The 20,455-nt window shown below is 35.6% G+C and overlaps 1 long non-coding RNA gene across 3 annotated transcripts; it reads right to left on the bottom strand.

The window, feature by feature from the left end:
- Positions 1 to 2,010: 2,010 nt before the first annotated feature.
- Positions 2,011 to 3,671, bottom strand: LOC145034051 (uncharacterized). Of its 3 annotated transcripts, none has more exons than XR_013677852.1 (4): positions 3,437 to 3,670; positions 3,098 to 3,285; positions 2,883 to 2,965; positions 2,011 to 2,240 (listed from the first exon to the last, which is right to left on the bottom strand). It is a non-coding gene; the product is annotated as an uncharacterized LOC145034051 (long non-coding RNA). The 3 variants fall into 3 exon arrangements; XR_013677853.1 differs by lacking the exon at positions 2,011 to 2,240 and adding an exon at positions 2,449 to 2,761 and having other exon boundaries at positions 3,437 to 3,671; XR_013677851.1 differs by lacking the exon at positions 2,011 to 2,240 and having other exon boundaries at positions 2,449 to 2,965; positions 3,437 to 3,668.
- Between the last annotated feature and the right edge of the window lie 16,784 nt (positions 3,672 to 20,455).

Here is a 20,455-nt window from a genome sequence, read left to right as displayed (position 1 = left end):
GTCAAAAATAGAGTTCTGATGCGAAAGTTATGGAATTTAGAATTCGGGAGGGTGCTGATGCGAAGAGGGTAACGTGGTCGAATCTCAGCCTTTGCTTACTCCCCAAGGTCTTCACTTCGGATGCTGACAGGTTCCTCCCTCCCCTCGTATGCATAGCATACCTAGAACGCGCAGCGTCCCTTCGAGGAACACCCTGTGTACTAAGGATCAGCCCCTTATAAATACCATCCGAGGGCACCCGATTTTCCTCACACCTTAACCCTTCTCTCTCTCTCTCTCTCTCTCTCTCATTTCTCTCTAAACCTCTCCCGACCCTTAGTACTTCCTAAGTGCTATAAGGCGAGTCTCGGAGCGCCAGAAAGTTCTAAGAAGAAGATCTTTTTGGCTCGGATGTTCTACCCCCGTAGAGCCTGGTTCCTAGCCAAACCCTCGATAAGTGAGATATACTTACCCTACTCTATGTATAGCTTATGTTTAAGTTTATTATCATTATTATGAACTTATAAACTCTCTCTCTCTCTCTCTCTCTATATATATATATATATATATATATATATATATATATATATATATATATATATATATATATATATATATATATGTATACATATAATATAAAAAGTGTTATTATAATACCTTTTAACTACTCACGATACGGTGAATCTGGTTTGAATGGCCGCATAAAGTTGTTGGATTTCAGAAGTGCTATAATGACAAAATGGTCCTACCCTCCGGTGTTTCATATCTGGCCCCTGTCTATACATAGTGGTTGAAAAGTAGTGTTTAACACTTATAAAATAATATCATTCGTAAATTGGCGCAATAAATATTAGATTAAAATCTAGTGGTAATAATACTAAGCTTCGTTCAAGGAAAATAGAATTAATAAAAGCGAAGCGCTGCCCAAGTTGAGAATCATCACTTTAACAAGTGAGTGCATACTTACTTTCACCTTACACATAGATATGAAGTATTTAATATAAATTATGTGCTCTGTGTGCATATTATATGTGTTCTTGATATATATGCTTGATGAACAAAATATACATGTTTTATTTGATGTAATATATATATATATATATATATATATATATATATATATACTAGTAGCGTACCCGCGCGATACGGCGACCGCGATTCATTTCACTCCGGCGATTAGTTTCTGAACGTTAGTGTCATTTCGGTGATCGTCAAACTGTTTCCTTTTGATTAGTTTCATTCCGGCGATTTGTTCCTTTCAGAGATTAACTATATCCGTAGTAACAATGAACTTGCAACTATATAACCCATAATAACAAAATATACTTGGATTTTGTTACCAATAAAGACAACATATTTATTTGCTACATATTGTTTTTATCCATAAATATATAGAAATTTGATGGTATTATAGCTAAGGAATTATACATCCATTATTATTACTTATAGTTAAATGTCAATACATTCTTTTTCACCATAAAAAAAATGAAACAATTATATAAAATTTTGGTTAATCACATGTAATTTTTAAATTTTGAAAAGGGTTTGACATTTATAACAAAAAGTTATTATTATGCATATTTTATGATGGTGAAAAACTCATTTATTACATACTATAGTTACTATAATTCAAAGTGAGTATCATGTATCCTTATATGTCCTTTAATTTTCCATATATTTAGTTTATTTGTAATCCACGTCTATATTTCTTTTTGTTTTGTGGATTTTAAGCAACAAGTAATAAAAATCAATTACTTAACTATGTTTAACTTTGACAGCTTTTTCTGTTTATGGACAACCATGAACTACCATATGCCTTTTCTTTTGGTTAAAAGTACAGCTCATGATATTTTATATAAAAAAAATTTAATCATGTATCACACCAACCAAACCTATTATTTTTTTTACTTGTTGGCTGCATAAGGTGGATACAAGTTCTAGATGTATATGATAAAAATAGAAACAAATCAACCCCAACATTATAAGTAAACTCGATACAAAGATCAACAGAGAAGAAGGCACTAAAAACAATTTCTTTCATTGTATACCCACCTAGAGATGCAATCTTCCAAATATTATTTAACCAAATATTTTATAATCATAAAAATATGACTTTCCTCTATAATTGGATACATCAGATCACTAACCAAAGAGAAGATAAAAGGCTCACATCACGATTAATTTTGTCAACTCAAAAAAAGACAGTTTTCTACTACAATTAAAGGTACATGCACCCAAATGCAACAAAGGCTACTCTGAACCTGTGAAAAAAAAAAGAAACAATCTTGAGGTGTTCAACAACATTGTTACATAAAAAATAAAAAGAAGGAAACAAAGTATAAAAAAATAGAAATTACACCAATGTAAGGTCAGATGTTTGTTACTCGAATAATCTTGAGGTTCAATGTACAATCATGCATAAGCACACAGTTACACACAGTCAAAACACACATAATAACAATTTAAATCTGAGAAAAAAAACATAATTTCATATTTCTAGATTCATATATTTTCATTTGAATAACATATCAGTTCCCCACAAACAATCACATACATACATAGTCACACAAACTCTTAGAGTCTAATTTAAGAAGTTACACTTTACATTATTGGATTTGTAGTTTCTTTCAAATTTCCCCAAATGAAACCATTACAAAATCAATCTATAAAACATATCAATCTTTCTTTTATCGCCATTTTTGCTTCTAATAAACCATTTTTCTTGAAAAGAAAATTAGATTCAACAAAAAGCTATAAAGATGATGAAACATGGGTCCAAGATCTAGAGTTCCAAAGTTGCCCAAAAGGATTCGCAGTTTGCAACAGAGAGTAAGAATATGGTCAAACAATCCAGAAAATTAAATTCAACAATGTTTATTGTTTTATGAAACAAACTGGATTACCAGTTGGATTCTTGAATGTCCTGCACATAGTATACACCGAATCCACCTTCTCTAAATCACAGTTAACAAAATCGTTTCTTCTTCTGTTAAAAAGAAACAAAATCATAAACACGCACATACATACACACACACACACAGAGATTGAAGGAAAAGGGAAAGAACGATGAAATTCATGGTGATGGGGTGAAGAACAAATGACAGTAGAAATATATTACCTTGCTTCCTTGTGAAATACATTATAAGTGAGTGAGTGTGAACATCCTAGTCAATGTATCTGGATATTATTATGGTGGTGAAGGCGATGGTGAACAATTGAAAGATCTGGTGTAGTAAAGCCGATAAATCCTAATCTTTTTCTCAAAAAACTTAGAACTCCTTCCTCTTTAAAGTTCTTCATCTGCTACTGCAACAACAAATCAAAATTATATAAATTAACCCAGTAAGATCAGGTTGAGGTGTAGAGAGATAATCGCGATTAACATTTAAAAAGCATTTATAAATCTTAGTTGTGACGAAAGATGAAAACTATTAGGGTTATAAACAAAAGAAATCACCGATGAAATGTGAATGTTTATCTGCCAATTCCGTTCTAGTGGGAGTCGATGAAGGTGATGGTTGTGGGAGTACCGGTGGAGACGATAGAACATATGCAGAAAATTTCCATTAGGGCTTCTTTGTTGGTGGGAGAAAGAGAAATGGCGGAAATTCAAATTTTGAATCAAATGAGTGAATTAGGGTGGCGAGAGCGAATATGATGTCAGAATTGATCCGTGTGAGGGAGTATGTTTTTTTTATCAAATATTCATTTAGCACACGGATTGCCAATATGGAGAAATCTATACTAATAAATAAAACCTATTTTCTGCCATATGTTGGACACATGGCATTTTAACAGATTTTTAGAATTTATTTATTTCCACATGGAATTTTTTAATTTGTTCACATGTCATAACTTATTTCGGTTACAATTGAGAGAAATAAATGCTTTTTTGAAAAAGAAATGATATATTTATAATGTAATAAATGACATAATTAATGAGAGCTCTAAAATTGATATTGATATTAAATTTAATGTTTAAATATTGATATTAAATTTTTATTTTTAATAAACTCGTGTAGTACACGAGTGTTACACCTAGTCTATACTATTCATTTAATAATTAATGGTCGGGATCATGTTTCCTTGGTTTTTTAAGATAATAGGCTTTATTTGTTGTACCTTGGGCTTTACAACTTGTAATTAAGACATTGATTATGTATGCTTTATAAGATGATATATATATATATATATATATATATATATATATATATATATATATATATATATATGTGTGTGTGTGTGTGTGTGTGTATGTATTTTATACTTAAAAGTATTTGGTAAAGATGAGTAAATGAATGATGAGGGATGAAAGATGATACAGATGAACATTGACACCTATGGACTTAGTGTCCTATAAATGAACATTGTGTCACACCCCCAAACCAGACAGCGGAAACGTCTGGAGGCTTACGCGTGACTTCATCTTGAAATATCATTACAATGAATATAATTGAAACATAACATCATCATCATCACATATGTAATATAACAACATTCATTGTTTACATCGAGTATTGTATTTGAATATTACATGCCAAAATAGTAAGAGTATGATGAAACAAAATATCACACAATATCCATTAGTTTGTTTCGTTCATCCTGCTTCAACGGTATCTTAAGAATACAAATTATTTTGAAAACGGTCAACATAAAAATGTTGGTGAGTTCATAAGCATGTTTGTGAAAATGATTTGTATAACTTTGAAAACCACCAGAAAATCCGATATTTTCTGAAAATTGTTTAGTGTGTTTGTGTTAGATCTTGTATTAATGCATGTATGCTATTGTTTATTTGACTAAAAAGGTAAAAAGAATGTAGAGAGAATGTAAGAGCATGTAAAGAGAATGTTCCCAGACAACCCGACGTTGCCTAAAAAAAAAAAGATGTCTTCCGTAAACTTCATAACGTTAATTCCTCTAAGCGAGCCGTCATAACCATACTAAATAATGACAATTTCACCTATCTTGGCGTCGTTGGACGCCGACGGAAAATAGAATAAGGTTTTCGTCACCCTAGACTGAGTAAGTCTAACTGTAGCGAACAGCTGAGGTGTGGGGTGTCAACCCCGTATAGATCTATATACAAATCCCCGTTCTCCCTCCAGGAGACTCTGGTTATAATTACAGGATACGATCGTACACTTAATAGGTGCCAACCGATAAAAAAAACTCGCTAGATCCTTAATCGAATTTACGCGAAGAAAAATGTATATCACGTAAATCATTTCAAGACCCAAATGGAATGAGATTATATAACATGGGCCCGAAATATATATGAAAGGACAACTAAGGCTCATTTCACATATAAAGTATTTACAGGCCCAAATAGCACACAAATAGTATCCAAGGTCTGTCGCACATGTTAATGGGTCAATGAGGTCCAATAAACATGTAAATAGTATACAGGACCTATCACACATAGAAATGGGTCACTAAGGCCCAATAACCTAGAAAATGATTAATTTAAATCCATTTGTTGGTTTATCATTGGTTTTAGTTCAAATATTCACTAAAATAGCATAAAAAGAAGAACGCATATAAAACCCATTCCCAGGCCCAATAAACATGTAAGTGGACCACTAAGGCTCACTATACGTGCCTACTATTTTCAGGCCCAACAAGGATATGAATATCGTTTTTTAACCTATTTGTTATTGTTTTGTTTATTTTAGCTTGATTATTTACAAAGTTGATATAAAAAGCCCTCCTTTTTGTAAAAACGACGTTCGTGGCCCAATAAGCCAAAATTTTACAATTAAGGCCCAATTTTTGTAAGAATAACACTTTAATCTCCAATTTTGTTAAAAACTTGTGATGATGACTACTTTTTGATAAAAATATCATTTTAAACCCATTTTTGTCAAAAATATCATTTTTGGCTTGGTTTTTGTGAAAATACACATTTTTCTAGTTTTTGGCTTTTCCGACCTAGTTTTTAGAAAATTTGTAGAAAATTCATCGTAAGTAGAAATTTGGATCCGTAAATTTTGGAAGTTTGGAAATGTTGTCTACTTTGTTCACAATTTTTCTCATAATTTTTGATGGCCTCAAACTAGTGTGAAATTACTCATCTTCACAGGTTGGTCCGAAATTATTTCAAATATGATAGGCAGTTTTGTAAAATTCACCAAAAATTGTAGAAAAATCCTATGAAAACGTGCGAGTAGTCATTTTAAAGGTATAAACCTGAAATTTATCCATGTAAAACAGTATTGAAAAATACTTTCATTTGGATGGTCAAAACAGTCCGAGATTGGACCAAAACGTTTCTGTCAAGAGCTGTTTTGTGAGTTTAGTTTCTAAATCTTTGAACACAACACTCATTTTTGCTATATTAAGTATACAAATCTCAGATCTACATGTTTACATGTAGTATTTGTGATAAACATACTTTTCTCAAGATGCATATGAAGATCCTAGTGATAAACTTCAAGTTTCTTAACATATTTTTAGATTAGTGAAGTAATCAACACATAATCACCAAATGTTTCAAGAAAACACACATAATCATGCATATACACATAGATCTACACAAATAAACTTGTATTCTCCCCCAAAAACAAGTAAAAACCAAAAACAAGGGGGTATGAACTCACCTTTGTGTTTTCAAGATGTAGATGAAGAAGGTGAAGGATTTATGAACCTAACTTGTCTTCTTGAGTGGATTTTCGAAGTTAAGGGTGTTCTAAGTAGCATGTACACGAAAATGGAGTTGTAAGAGGAAAGATATTTGTGAGAACTTGAAACAAAACAATGGAATTTATCATGAACTTACCAAAATTTATGAATTTTTGATGAGGTCTTCTTGTAGGCACACACCAAATCCGAAAATTTAAAGAGAATGAGGAGAGTTTTGGAGAGACTTCTTGTGAGTGTTTGAGAAAAATGAAGATGGTGGTGATGAGTGTGTGCTCTCGGCCAAATTTAGAGGAGGAGGAAGAGAGAGAATCAAATGTTTAATACTTGATGGTTAAGAGTTTTAAGCCTAGATTACCATTAAATAAAGTTTAGGTGGTAAGCCCACATAAACCTTGTCTTTTTCATTTTTTTTGTTTTAGTTGTTGGGCCGAGAGAAAGAAAGAAAAGGAGAAAGGAGAAGTGGTTTGGGCCTTGGATGTTTGATTTCGATATTATGGGCCCAAATGGAAGGTTCTTGGCCCATTAAAATAAAAGGAATGGAGTTTATGGCCCACTAGGGCAATTAATTCATTTGTGGCCCAATGAGCCCATTAGGGTTAGAAGGAATAATCCTAGGCCCAAATGATTCTAAATGTCATAGATTTATGAATTGGGTACATTTAGAATTCCAATTAGGGTAATTAGGCCCAAAGTAGTTAACTTGGATACTTATTGGTCCATTAGGCCCAACAAGAGAATCCTAGAACACATTAGACTTGAATCGGGCTTTCTAGGGTTTCCAACCCGTATTTGAACATATGAGATGTATTTGAATGAGTATAAAGTATGATATTTTCTTAGAGTACCAATCATTATACTGGTTGAATGATTGCATGAGAGTAGAATTTCCTAGCAAAATGATAGTTGTGAAACATTGGCTGCTGCGCCACAACCTCTATATGTTTTTGAACTACGGTGCACTCTAAGCATCCTAGTAGCTACGCCTAAACGATAATATCGTAGTTGCGCCTAATAGAGAACCCGCAGTTGTACCTAAATGATAATATTGGCAGTTGTGCCTAATAGATAACATTGGCAACTGTGCCATTGGTAGCGATGGACTTCGTGCCTATTCCTTAGGATAATCCTTAGGAATGAATGAATGAATGATAGATGATTCTTAGGGTAGATCCTTAAGAAATAAAGAAGATAATGGGGATGGGTAATTGGGTTAATTGTTTGATGATGAAACATAATAACTTTATTATCATGGGTTGAAAACCCTATGTACTCACCAGGTTTCCCAACCTGACCTACTCAGTTTATTTGTATAACGGGTGTCGATACGAAGCTACATTACACTGAGAGATTAAAGGAGATGTAAATCACTAATGTAAATAAATGTAAGGTTTATTTATGCTTATGTTTATGTATTGACGATGACATCCCAAATTTTTAATATAAACAAAAAAAAAAAAAACATTTCTTTAGAAATGATTTGATAATATATGTATCATGTCTTTTTGGGAACAAATTACACAATATTATTTTTTTAAATGAATACTATGATATTCAAATATGCATGAATAAAATTTTTAAAATGACTATGAATTTGGTGATGCCATCATAGGAGTTATGACGGCTACATAATTCTCAAAATGGATATCAAACCCAATATTGGTAAAGAAGCATGATGGCACCATGTGGATGTGTGTCAACTTCACGGATCTCAATAAGGCATGTCCAAAGGATAGCTACCCACTCCTAGAGATAGAAAAAAATATTGATTCGTTGGGAGGATTCAAATAGAAATCCTTTTTGGAAAGGGTATTATCAAGTAAACATGGAGATGGTAGATGAGGATAAAACGGCCTTCCACATGGAAAATGGAACATTTTGTTACACAAAGATGCCATTTCCAATCAGAAATGTAGAAGCCACATACCAAAGGTTGGTAGAAAAAGTATATGAACAATAGATAGGAAGGAACATGTACAGAGGTGTATCTTGATGATATGTTAATCAAGAGCAAAGACAATGACAATTTCTTGAAACACATAGAAGAAACTTTGAAACAACTAAGGCGGACCGGCATAAAACTCAATCCCAAGAAGTGTGTGTTCGGGCATAGAAGGGAAAGTTTCTTGGTCATGTCATAAACATGGAAGAAATAGAAGCTAACCTAGAAAAAAAAAGCACTGCTAAAGGCACAGACACCCAAGACAATGAAAGACTTATAGAGCTTGAACGAAAAGCTAACACCGCTAGGAAGGTTCATGGCAAAGTCGACAAAACATACCGTGAATTTGGGGATGTCACAGTTGGTATCAGAGCATTAGTTTAAGCGAACTAAGAATTTGTAGGAATTTTCTAGACTTAAACTTAGGAATGCTAAGCGATGATCGTGCGGAGTGTGTCTAATATATTAGGTAGTATACGCGAATAGACACATTCACTAGCTTATTTTAGGAAAGATGCCTAAATTTCTTTTATGTGCTAAATGAATTATGTTATTGCTATAAAGATGCCTTATATGCTATTATTTGATCGGATCTATGGTCTGTTGCTGACCGGATCTGGAAACTTCATGTGTTCAGATTTCTAAACGTTTAATTACGATATTAGAATCTGCATGTAACTTTTTGTAGTAATTAGGAGGATTACACATCTAAACCTTCTCTATCTATATTCTCATCTCGATACACTGAATGCCTGATTTGGTGCATAGAATGTCATGATAAGGACTTGTATCAGACTAAGCAAATGGACGAAATGAGAAGGCTTACGATGGTGAATGATACCTTTTGGAAGATATCATAAGAGTGGTATATTGCCTTTAGAATGCATCTAATAAATAATATGTCTAGCACGAGAGAAGTACACTTTCGATTGGAAAAAAGAAAGAATTTTTGGTATAATCCATAAAGTTAGCTCAGCATCTGGCATTTCCACCACCAACCGAGTTGAAGCAGAATTGATGATTGAAGAGATGCATGGAAGAAGTCCTAAAAGAGTATAAGGAAATTTCTATGATTATTTGGACACATTCGTCTGTGTTAAATTGTTTTGTTATTTGAGGAAATAAGAAATTGGGGACTACGAGTATGACTAGGTGTGAAAGGAAGAAGAGGCCTATACTACCGGAAGCATGGGACTCGCACTTGTATCAGGGAAAGTCACAAGGTTACCAAGAAGCTAATAATTGATTCCATTTTGTTCAAATATGTCATTACCATCGTTTTGGTAATGCTAAGAAGATGATTGTTATTCCAAACCTAGTTGTCATATCAAATTGAGTCCGACTAAGACGAGTATGTTTTGTGGTTTAGAGAACCAAGTTCGATGTAGTATCTGACTTAAGCCAGAAGATCGAAATGAAAGATAATCGAAACGTTCAGTAGAAGTATCGTGATCGTTGTTAAAGTAAAAAGATCGTAGCTAGAAGTGATGGATTCTAGAATATGATTATATCACATTAGAACATGAAGGAAAGTATATTCCACTATGGAATTTGACTCTAAAAGACCTGAGTCTAAGCATTGCATCATATGATGAGAGGTCATTAGAACATGACCCATCGGTCTATTATGGAAATTGAATGAAAGAACATATCTTAAGGAGAAGAAGGAGTCTCCAATAATGATTGATTTTGTAAATCGAAGGTTACAATTGAAAGTCTAACGTGACATAGAGAGTGGGTGCAAGATTGAGCAGAGCCAGCAGTCAAGCAAGTCCAAGAGTTAGATACTCATTTGAAAGGACATAAGAGCTACGGTTACTACCTAGGATCAAAAAATAACGTATGGAGTTATTATACAACCCTGTTTTTTTGATGATTCCGGGACGTAATGTCACATGCCCAAACCAAAACGGCGGAAACCTTCGGGGCGGACGACATCATGTCAAGTATCATAACAATTGAATAGTAAAGAAAGTACACACCACCATAATATAAATATATTTGAAAAGTTTACATGATTGTATGTGTTACATGTTTGCAAAAGAAATCAAATACAATATGGTGACCCAAAATATCTTACAAATGCCAGCGCGTTAGTCTTCAAAAGTAGTTGCTACATGGTTTAGCAGTTTCCTGAGAATACAAGTTATTTCAAAGAAAAAGTGTCAACATTTAAGTTGGTGAGTTCATAAGTAGCGTTTTGAGGAAATGTATGCCATTCGAAAGTGCATGTGTGTTTTCCAGAAAATCCGATATTTTCTTAAGAGTGTATGAAATGAATATGAATGATTGTTGTATAAATTGTATGTACTTGAACCAGGAAAATCCCTTATTTTCCTAAAAGTGAAATGCTGTCTCAAATGACCAAGACCGTAACCTCTAAGCAACTATGACATGCTCAAAAGAATGATGTTGTAAATCGTTATTGTACAAAATGAATGTATATGAACCAGTAAAATCCTATATTTTCCTACATGTTAAATGCAGTCTCAAATTACCAAGACCGTAACATGTAAGCAATTATGACATGCTAAAAAGAAGATGTATAGTTATATTGTTAAGTAAAACTAGTTATGGAAGTGTTTATCCTGAGTTTTTGATTATGCTGATAATACCCTAGAATATAGTTATTACCCCCCAAGCATGATTGAGTTATGTATTACTACGTGCTTGAGTCATTGTTTCCGCGTGTTGTGAGTTCCTCATAACCATACTAGATGCAGTACCTATGTTGACATTTGTCACCCCTAATGACGGACTGTAGCTAACAGTCAGGGTGCGGAGTTGTCAGCCCCGTATAGATCTATACACACTTGTCACGCTCTCCCTCCATGAGACTCTGGTTATAGGTGGGGACTTTCGTTTGGTACAAACAAAGCCATATGACACCACATGATTGCTAACAACGAGTTCACGAGTAATATGATGAAAAATCGTTTGTATGAAATGATTTCCTTTTCTACCATGTTGCAAAGACGTGATGATGAGTTGATTTTTCTTGTAAAAGCATCATGTTATAGTTGAAATGGTTACCCTTGATATGATGTAGTATGAAAACGTATAAATAAAACATATTTCTATTTATAAAACATATTGTATCCCAAGAGGGTAAAGTTGTGTTGTGAGGTATTTTGCATGATAATAACTTCATAAAATAGTTAAAACAACAGTATGAAAAGTATAGCAAAAGATCGATGTTTCACATGATTTTAGTCGTGTGTTTACTTGTATTCCCCCTTAAAAGTGTATAAAAGCATTTACAAAACATTTGAAAACGTAGTTATAGGGGTATGAACTCACTTGATTGATTGAAGAAAGCGAGACGAAAACCGAGCAGAACTTCTACTCGAGAAAGCGGATTTCTCGGGATTCTTGGGAATCTCGGGAGCGTAAAACTTCCTTCCAAACTTGGATATGAAAACCGGGACTTTGGGATGGCTCTAAGGGTTGAACCGCAGAGCTTCGGTGCGAAAAAGGAAGGAAATGAGCAAAAATAGTCGGCACCGTCGTATCCTTTTTATAGTGGTTGAAAGCCTCGCGTACGCGGGGCGTATGCAACGTTAGGCATGACCGCATCCTCGGTCGAAGCATTGGAGCGACGTGGACGAGCCAGAGCCTAGCATCCGAGTATGCTGGGCGTACGAGGGTACGTTGGGCGTAACCTAGATTGGTCCGATGACTCCTCCTTCGGATAATATCGGATTTTAATTAAATTTGTATTTTAATTATTTAGTAAATTTCAAAAATTCATATCTTCCTCATACGAACTCCGTTTTTGACGTTCTTTATATCCACGCGTAGGTGAGACTATGATCTACAACTTTTGTTTTGACTCCGTCGGCTAATTTTGAATTTATTTTTAATATTATATTTTTAGTAGGTCGGGACAGGAAACGTCCGTTAAAGTTCCATAACTTCTTCATCCGACGTTCGTTTTCGTCAGACTTTTTACCATTGCGCCACTATTGTTGAGACCTTCGATTCTCATTTAGTGTGTGTTGGCTAAAAGTCTCTTGATCTCTATTTCGAGTTTTTAGTTGTCCACTGTTATATCCGTAACTTAGAAAAATCACAACTTCCTCATACGAAGTCAGATTCGGATGTTCTTTTATGTACGTTTACGATTTAATGATATCTAAAACTTTCATTTAGATATCTAAGGCTAAAAATTATTGTATTGAAACTTCGCGTTTTACGTCTATCAGTGTTGCCGGTTTTGCCGAGAATCTTTGGTTGGTCATAACTTCTTCGTTATAACTCGGATTCTAGGGTTCTTTATATGTATGAAAACCTTGATACGAATCCTACTACTTTATTTAACACAAATATGATTTTAGGAAAGTTAAATTTTTACCTATATTTTAGTTGCGTTCCATCATATTGTCTCGAAATATCGGGTTGTCACATCATCCCCCCGTTACAGGGAATTTCGTCCCGAAATTAGAGTTTAAACAGAATTAATAATCATGCTATGGAAAGAAGTTTTATTTGTTTCTCGTGTTCTTAAGTGAACTCTGTTCCTCTCTTGGCATTCCAGCGAACCTTTCACTATCGGGATACAACTTTGCTTCTTTCGTTTGACTTCTCTGGCATGATAACTCTTCTTGGTCGAACGTATGTTGAATGCTTTTGTGGACTGTGAGAATAGTACATCTTGTACCCTACAATTAGTGTCTCCAGATCTTCAGAGCAATTCCCGCTACTCTTGAATCAAGATCATGTGTTGTATAGTTAACTTCCTATGTCTTAAGTTGTCTTAAGGTATAGGTAATGACCTTTCCTCTTGCATAAGAACACAACCAATTCTTAATGATTATGATGTCAGAACCTTGTGGTTGATTAAATGTTCGTGAAGATCTAAAAGAAAGTATGATTACTCATGAATTAAGGAAAAAGGATAGGTACTTTTGTTCTATCTGTCTCTCTTGTCCCAATCGACAGAAAGTGCATGTGTTTGGCTTCTAAGTTTATTCGCATGGCAGCACAATCACTCGTAGTCTTAGGCAGTCTCCATCCTAAAGTTCATATTAGACCTCATACGTCGTTCATCAATCACAGTTTCGCGTATACGAGTCGTATATAATTAAGATTGAAAAGGTATTCGAATAAATGATTCTTCTTTAAGCCGACATACCAACGAGGAAAAGAAGTTAAAGTGGAATCATCAATGCTAAACCTGTAGAACCTTGATTATATACCACCCCTATGTATACCTTCTTCACCGATAGATCAACCGTATGGGTCTTTGGATTGAACTTGATGTACTGTAAGAGTGGTACTTCGGGGAGGTTTTCTGAGGTTTCTTCGGAAGGGTTACAAAACATAAGGTACTCTATGCATGAGTACTTCGTAGTTCTGGAATGACGGCTTTGCTAGAAAGACGTTTTCGGAGAAGGAGACGTACGCAGGAAACTAGTATTGTGCGGATCGAATTGACTCTAGTTGTATGATAATGTCAGACTTACTTAGAAGTAAGAGATATCCGATTTGAACATAAAGGCGTTATAGACAAAATACAACGGTTCAAATTTTAATAGGGTTACAGTACTTTAGGGTAACTACAAGAATACTTCTGCGAACAAAGTATACTACAAAAGGCAAGTATATGCAGCACGAGGGTCCCCAATACTGTCGGGATCTCACAAAAGATAGGACTCGAGTTGCACTAGTTTTAAACATGTTTCAAAAAGATATCCATAATATTGACGATTGGAAGTGAACCTATACTATAGTAGGGTCCTTTGTTGCCTCTTTCCATTCTGAGGTCAAACTCCTCCCGACTCACCGTTATTCTTCTTTGTTGGGCAGTCCCTCTTGAAGTGTCCCATTATGCCACATAGATGGCATATACGAGAAATTTCGACGTTGGTGGTTGAAGTAATGTGTTGGATCCAAATCTTGCAGAAGCGGGTAGTGTGTCCGTTCTTGTTGCAGGCCTTGCAGTGTAACAGACGACAACTACCTAGGTGATGGAAGCTGCACTTATTGCATTTTGGTAGGTTTCCAGCATATTGTCTGGCTGGGTTAAGGGAAATTGGGATACCAGAAGGGATGGTAGTAGGAGGTACAGAAGTCGTGGCCGCGAAGGCTGCCACAGTTTGTTGTATTTTGCTCGCCCCTTGGGGTGATTTGCCTTTAGCTTTAGCCCAGAACTTTCATTTGCTATTCTTGCGCTTGGGATTCGGGGTGTCGTGGTAGTTTGTTGCTCGTTGAGGTATTTAATTGTTACTTGTATTGGAATTATTGTTAACAATCCTGCTAACATTCGCGTTGTTAGTGTTAAGGTGTTTCAGAACAGGTGACACAATAGCCGAGACTGCAGCTTGAAAGGTAGCTGCATCAATCTGAAGAGTTGGTGTTTAGTTGATGGGTTGGTTGTTTTTCTTCGGCGACATGATTCTGTTACACGGAAAGAAAATGAATTTGTGAGTGAGTATGGTTGAACCTGGATGTACTTCGATCGCTTAAGTAATGTGTAGAAGTATGTTCTTGAAGGTTTGACCTACATCCCTATGATGCAGCCCTAGTACAGATTAGAAGTATGTTCATGATGGTTTGACCTACATCCCTATGATGCAGTCCTAGTTTAGAGTAGAAGCATGTTTGTAGAATGGTCTTACATCATATTCGGAGTAGAAAAGTCTTTGACAGCATAAAGTCCTAACTAAAAGTACTTACAGTACAAGGTAGTCACAGGGAACAGTGCTACACAAAACTTAGATAGGAACACGGTTCTTTTTAAAACAAAGAAGGAAGTAAGGTATCTCCTACTGGTGACGGTCACCCCTATGGTGAACCCTTAGTTCGGTTAGTTGACGTTCCATATCAAGCAGGTACTTCTCGTACACCCTCTGGCGTACTTGGAGCTCTATGACTTCAGCTCGGGTTTCAGCTAGTATTCGTAGTAGGGTTTCATGGTCTCTCTCAGATCTCTCATGGATGTGTTCAAGGCGATTGGTGCGGATGGTATGCATCCTTGCATTTCCCACCAACCTCTGCGATGCGATGGAGAGTCGTCATGCCCTGAATTTCGTTTCGGGCAACTCTACGGATTAGGATTGGTAGAACTCTGTCTGCTGAGCTCCCTTCATTTACATTGTAGAAGCTTCGGTATCCATTAAACGGCATAGGTTGATCTTACTCTTCGCTCCATGTTTCCAAGTATTCTACCCAAGGAGGCGTCGGGCCATGAAAAGCCGGACAAGGGTTAGGATTTGGAAATGGAGCTACCGGGGGTAGGTTCTCAACCTCAGGTTCAGAGTTATCAACATCCGAAAGGTTTTCAGCATGGTGATCATTCAAAGGGATTGGATGATCATTCTCGGGTTCTTCTTCAAACCCTCCAACATTGCCTTCATTCGGAAGGTACGGGTTGCCGTGGGGATAGAGTCCAGCCACTGTGTTTGTACGAGAATAGGGAGATAAGGATTGTCTAGAACTAAGGCACATAAGGTTGACATCAAAGTTAAACTATCGTATGCATAAAATACTCCTATAGTATTCTAAAGTTTATAAGTTTGGTAAGTTTTAGACATGTTGTCCATTGTAGCTATCCCCTGGCATACACAGTTCGGCTCCCGGACAAATATAGTTGATCAGGCTATATTTATCCCAGTCCCGATTACATATCCCAAGGCATACGTGTATTGCACAACTCATCTATAATACTTCTATATTGTTTTAATTATGACACTGACCCTGTTATTAATATGAAATGAATGCATGCCTACTTTAAAAAAACTAAATAAATTTAATTTTAAAAGTATGACTCTTACTCAGAGTGTTTTTGCCCAGTTGTGTTTATAGATGTATATCAAAAATGGTTTTGATATCCTTAGTTCACTATAAACAATGCTCTGATGCCAATCTGTCACACCCCAAACCAGAACGGCGGAAACGTTCGGGGGTGGAGGACGTCATGTCAAGTATCATAACAATTGAATAGTAAAGAAAGTACACACCACCATAATATAAATATATTTGAAAAGTTTACATGATTGTATGTGTTACATGTTTGCAAAAGAAATCAAATACAATATGGTGACCCAAAATATCTTACAAATGCCAGCGCGTTAGTCTTCAAAAGTAGTTGCTACATGGTTTAGCAGTTTCCTGAGAATACAAGTTATTTCAAAGAAAAAGTGTCAACATTTAAGTTGGTGAGTTCATAAGTAGCGTTTTGAGGAAATGTATGCCATTCGAAAGTGCGTGTGTGTTTTCCAGAAAATCCGATATTTTCTTATGAGTGATTGAAATGAATATGAATGATTGTTGTATAAATTGTATGTACTTGAACCAGGAAAATCCCTTATTTTCCTAAAAGTGAAATGCAATCTCAAATGACCAAAATCGTAACTTGTAAGCAACTATGACATGCTCAAAAGAATGATGTTGTAAATCGTTATTGTACAAAATGAATGTATATGAACCAGGAAAATCCTATATTTTCCTAAATGTGAAATGCAGTCTCAAATTACCAAGACCGTAACCTGTAAGCAATTATGACATGCTAAAAAGAAGATGTATAGTTTTATTGTTAAGTAAAACTAGTTGTGGAAGTGTTTATCCTGAGTTTTTGATTATGCTGATAATACCCTAGAATATAGTTATTACCCCCCAAGCATGATTGAGTTATGTATTACTACATGCTTGAGTCATTGTTTCCGTGTGTTGTGAGTTCCTCATAACCATACTAGATGCAGTACCTATGTTGACATTTGTCACCCCTAATGACGGACTGTAGCTAACAGTCAGGGTGCGGAGTTGTCAGCCCCGTATAGATCTATATACACTTGTCACGCTCTCCCTCCAAGAGACTCTGGTTATAGGTAGGGACTTTCGTTTGGTACAAACAAATCCATATGACACCACATGATTGCTAACAATGAGTTCACGAGTAATATGATGAAAAATCGTTTGTATGAAATGATTTCCTTTTCTACCATGTTACAAAGACGTGATGATGAGTTGAGTTTTCTTGTAAAAGCATCATGTTATAGTTGAAATGGTTACCCTTGATATGATGCAGTATGCAAACGTATAAATAAAACATATTTCTATTTATAAAACATATTGTACCCCAAGAGGGTAAAGTTGTGTCGTGAGGTATTTTGCATGATAATAACTTCATAAAATAGTTAAAACAACAGTATGAAAAGTATAGCAAAAGATCGATGTTTCACATGATTTTAGTCGTGTGTTTACTTGTATTCCCCCCTTAAAAGTGTATAAAATCATTTACAAAACATTTGAAAACGTAGTTATAGGGGTATGAACTCACTTGATTGATTGAAGAAAGCGAGACGAAAACCGAGCAGAACTTCTACTCGAGAAAGCGGATTTCTCGGGATTCTCGGGAATCTCGGTAGCGTAAAACTTCCTTCCAAACTTGGATATGAAAACCGAGACTTTGGGATGGCTCCGAGGGTTGAAGCGCAGAGCTTCGGCGCGAGAAAGGAAGGAAATGAGCAAAAATGGACGGCACCCTCGTATCCTTTTTATAGTGGCTGAAAGCCTCGCGTACGCTGGGCGTACGAGAGTACACGGGGCGTATGCAACGTCAGGCATGACCGCATCCTCGGTCGAAGCATTGGAGCGACGTGGACGAGCCGGAGCCTAGCATCCGAGTATGTTAGGCGTACGAGGGTACGCTGGGCGTAACCTAGATTGGTCCGATGACTCCTCCTTCAGATAATACCGAATTTTAATTAAATTTATATTTTAATTATTTAGTAAATTTCAAAAATTCATATCTTCCTCATACAAACTCCGTTTTTGACTTTCTTTATATCCACGCGTAGGTGAGACTACAATCTACAACTTTCGTTTAGACTCCGTCAGTTAATTTATATATTATTTTTAATATTATATTTTTAATAGGTCGGGACAGGAAACGTCCATTAAAGTTCCATAACTTCTTCATCCGACGTTCGTTTTCGTCAGACTTTTTACCGTTGCGCTAATATTGTTGAGACCTTCGATTTTCATTTAGTTTGTGTCGGCTAAAAGTCTCTCGATCTCTATTTCGAGTTTTTAGTTGTCCACTGTTATATCCGTAACTTAGAAAAATACAACTTCCTCATACGAAGTCAGATTCGGACGTTCTTTTTATGTACGTTTACGGTTTAATGATATCTAAAACTTTCATTTAGATATCTAAAGCTAAAAATTATTGTATTGAAACTTCGCGTTTTACATCTATCAGTGTTGCCGGTTTTGCCGAGAATCTTCTTTTGATCATAACTTCTTCGTTATAACTCGGATTCTGGGGTTCTTTACATGTATGAAAACCTTGATACGATTCCTACTACATTATTTAACACAAATAAGATTTTAGGAAAGTTAAATTTTTACCTATATTTGACTTGCGTTCCATCATATTGTCTCGAAATATCGGGTTGTCACGCGTAATCATCCTAAGGGGAGATAATTGTAACGAACGCAGATTCGGGCTAGTCAATTTAGAGACAATAAGCATCAAAATTGACTTTTTGATAGAAGATTATTTAGAGTAAATAATGTTAATCAAGTTATAGTATATGTCACATGGGTTCTGTACATATAAAGAATGCCAAAATCTGAGTTATAACGAATAAGTTATGTTCGTCGAAGTTTTACGGCAAAACCGGTACAACACCGGGAATCGTGAAAAGTGAGTTTGCGATAAAATACTTTTTATGCTTAGCGATCTAAAAGAATGTCATGGTATACATTAAACCAAGAGCGTGCATAAAAATAATGTACAAATTTGACTTCGTATGAGGAGGTTATGATTTTTATAAGATTTCGCATAATAGTACACAGCCCGAAATTTGAATTTTAGATCGATCGATTTTTCACCGACACAATCTAAATGAGAATCGAAGATCTCGTTAAAAAGGGCTCGACGATAAAAAGATAGACAAAAAACGGACGTCGGAAGAAAAAGTTATGAATTTTTAACGTACTTTACGTGTCTAGGTCTATTAAAATATAACTTTAAAAGTAAATTCAAAATTAGCCAACGGATTCTAAATGAAAGTTGTAGAGTACGTTGCCATGTACGCGTGGATATAAAGAACGTTGAAAACGGAGCTCATATACAAAAGTATTAGAATCTAGAAGACGGTAGGGTGTTGCTGTGAAGAGGGTGACATGGCCGAATCTCAATCTTTGCTTTGCTCCCCAAGGTCTTCGCTTCGGATGCTGACAGGTGCCCCCCTCGTACACACAACAAACCCTCGTACGCGTAGTGTACCTAGAACACGCAATATCCCTCCGAGGAATGCATTTCATACCAAGGATCGGCCCCCTATAAATACCATGCGAGGGCACCCCATTTTCCTCACACCTTAACCCTTCTCTCTCTCTCTCTCTCTCTCTCTCTCTCTCTCTCTTTCTCTCTAACTTCTCTCTAAACCTCTCCCAATCCTTAGTACTTCCCAAGTGCTATGAGGCGAGTCTTGGAGCACTAGAAGGCTTCGAGAAAAAGAGCTTTTCAGCTCAGAAGTTCTGCTCCATAGAGCCCGGTTCCTAGCCAAACCCTTGGTAAGTAAGATATGTTTACCCTACTCTAAGTATAGCTTATGTTTAAGTTTAATATTGTTATTATGAACTTATAAACCATATATATTTATATATATATATATATATATATATATATTATAAAATATAAGATAAAAAGTGTTATTATAATATCTTTTAACTACTCGCGGTATGGGGAATCTGGTTTGAAGGACTGCATAGGGTTGTTGGATTTCAGAAGTGCTATAATGCCAAAATGGTCCTGCCCTTCAGTGTTTCATCTCTGGCCCCTGTCTGTACATAGTGGTTGAAAAGTATTTTTTAACACTAATAAAATGATATCATTCGTAAATAGTCACAATAAATATTAGACTAAAATCTAGTGGTAATAAT

The sequence above is a fragment of the Lactuca saligna genome, chromosome 3 (genome assembly GCF_052625555.1).
Source record: "Lactuca saligna cultivar CGN05327 chromosome 3, ASM5262555v1, whole genome shotgun sequence".
In the NCBI taxonomy this organism is placed as follows: domain Eukaryota; kingdom Viridiplantae; phylum Streptophyta; class Magnoliopsida; order Asterales; family Asteraceae; genus Lactuca; species Lactuca saligna.
This window is presented reverse-complemented; position numbering and strand designations above follow the sequence as displayed.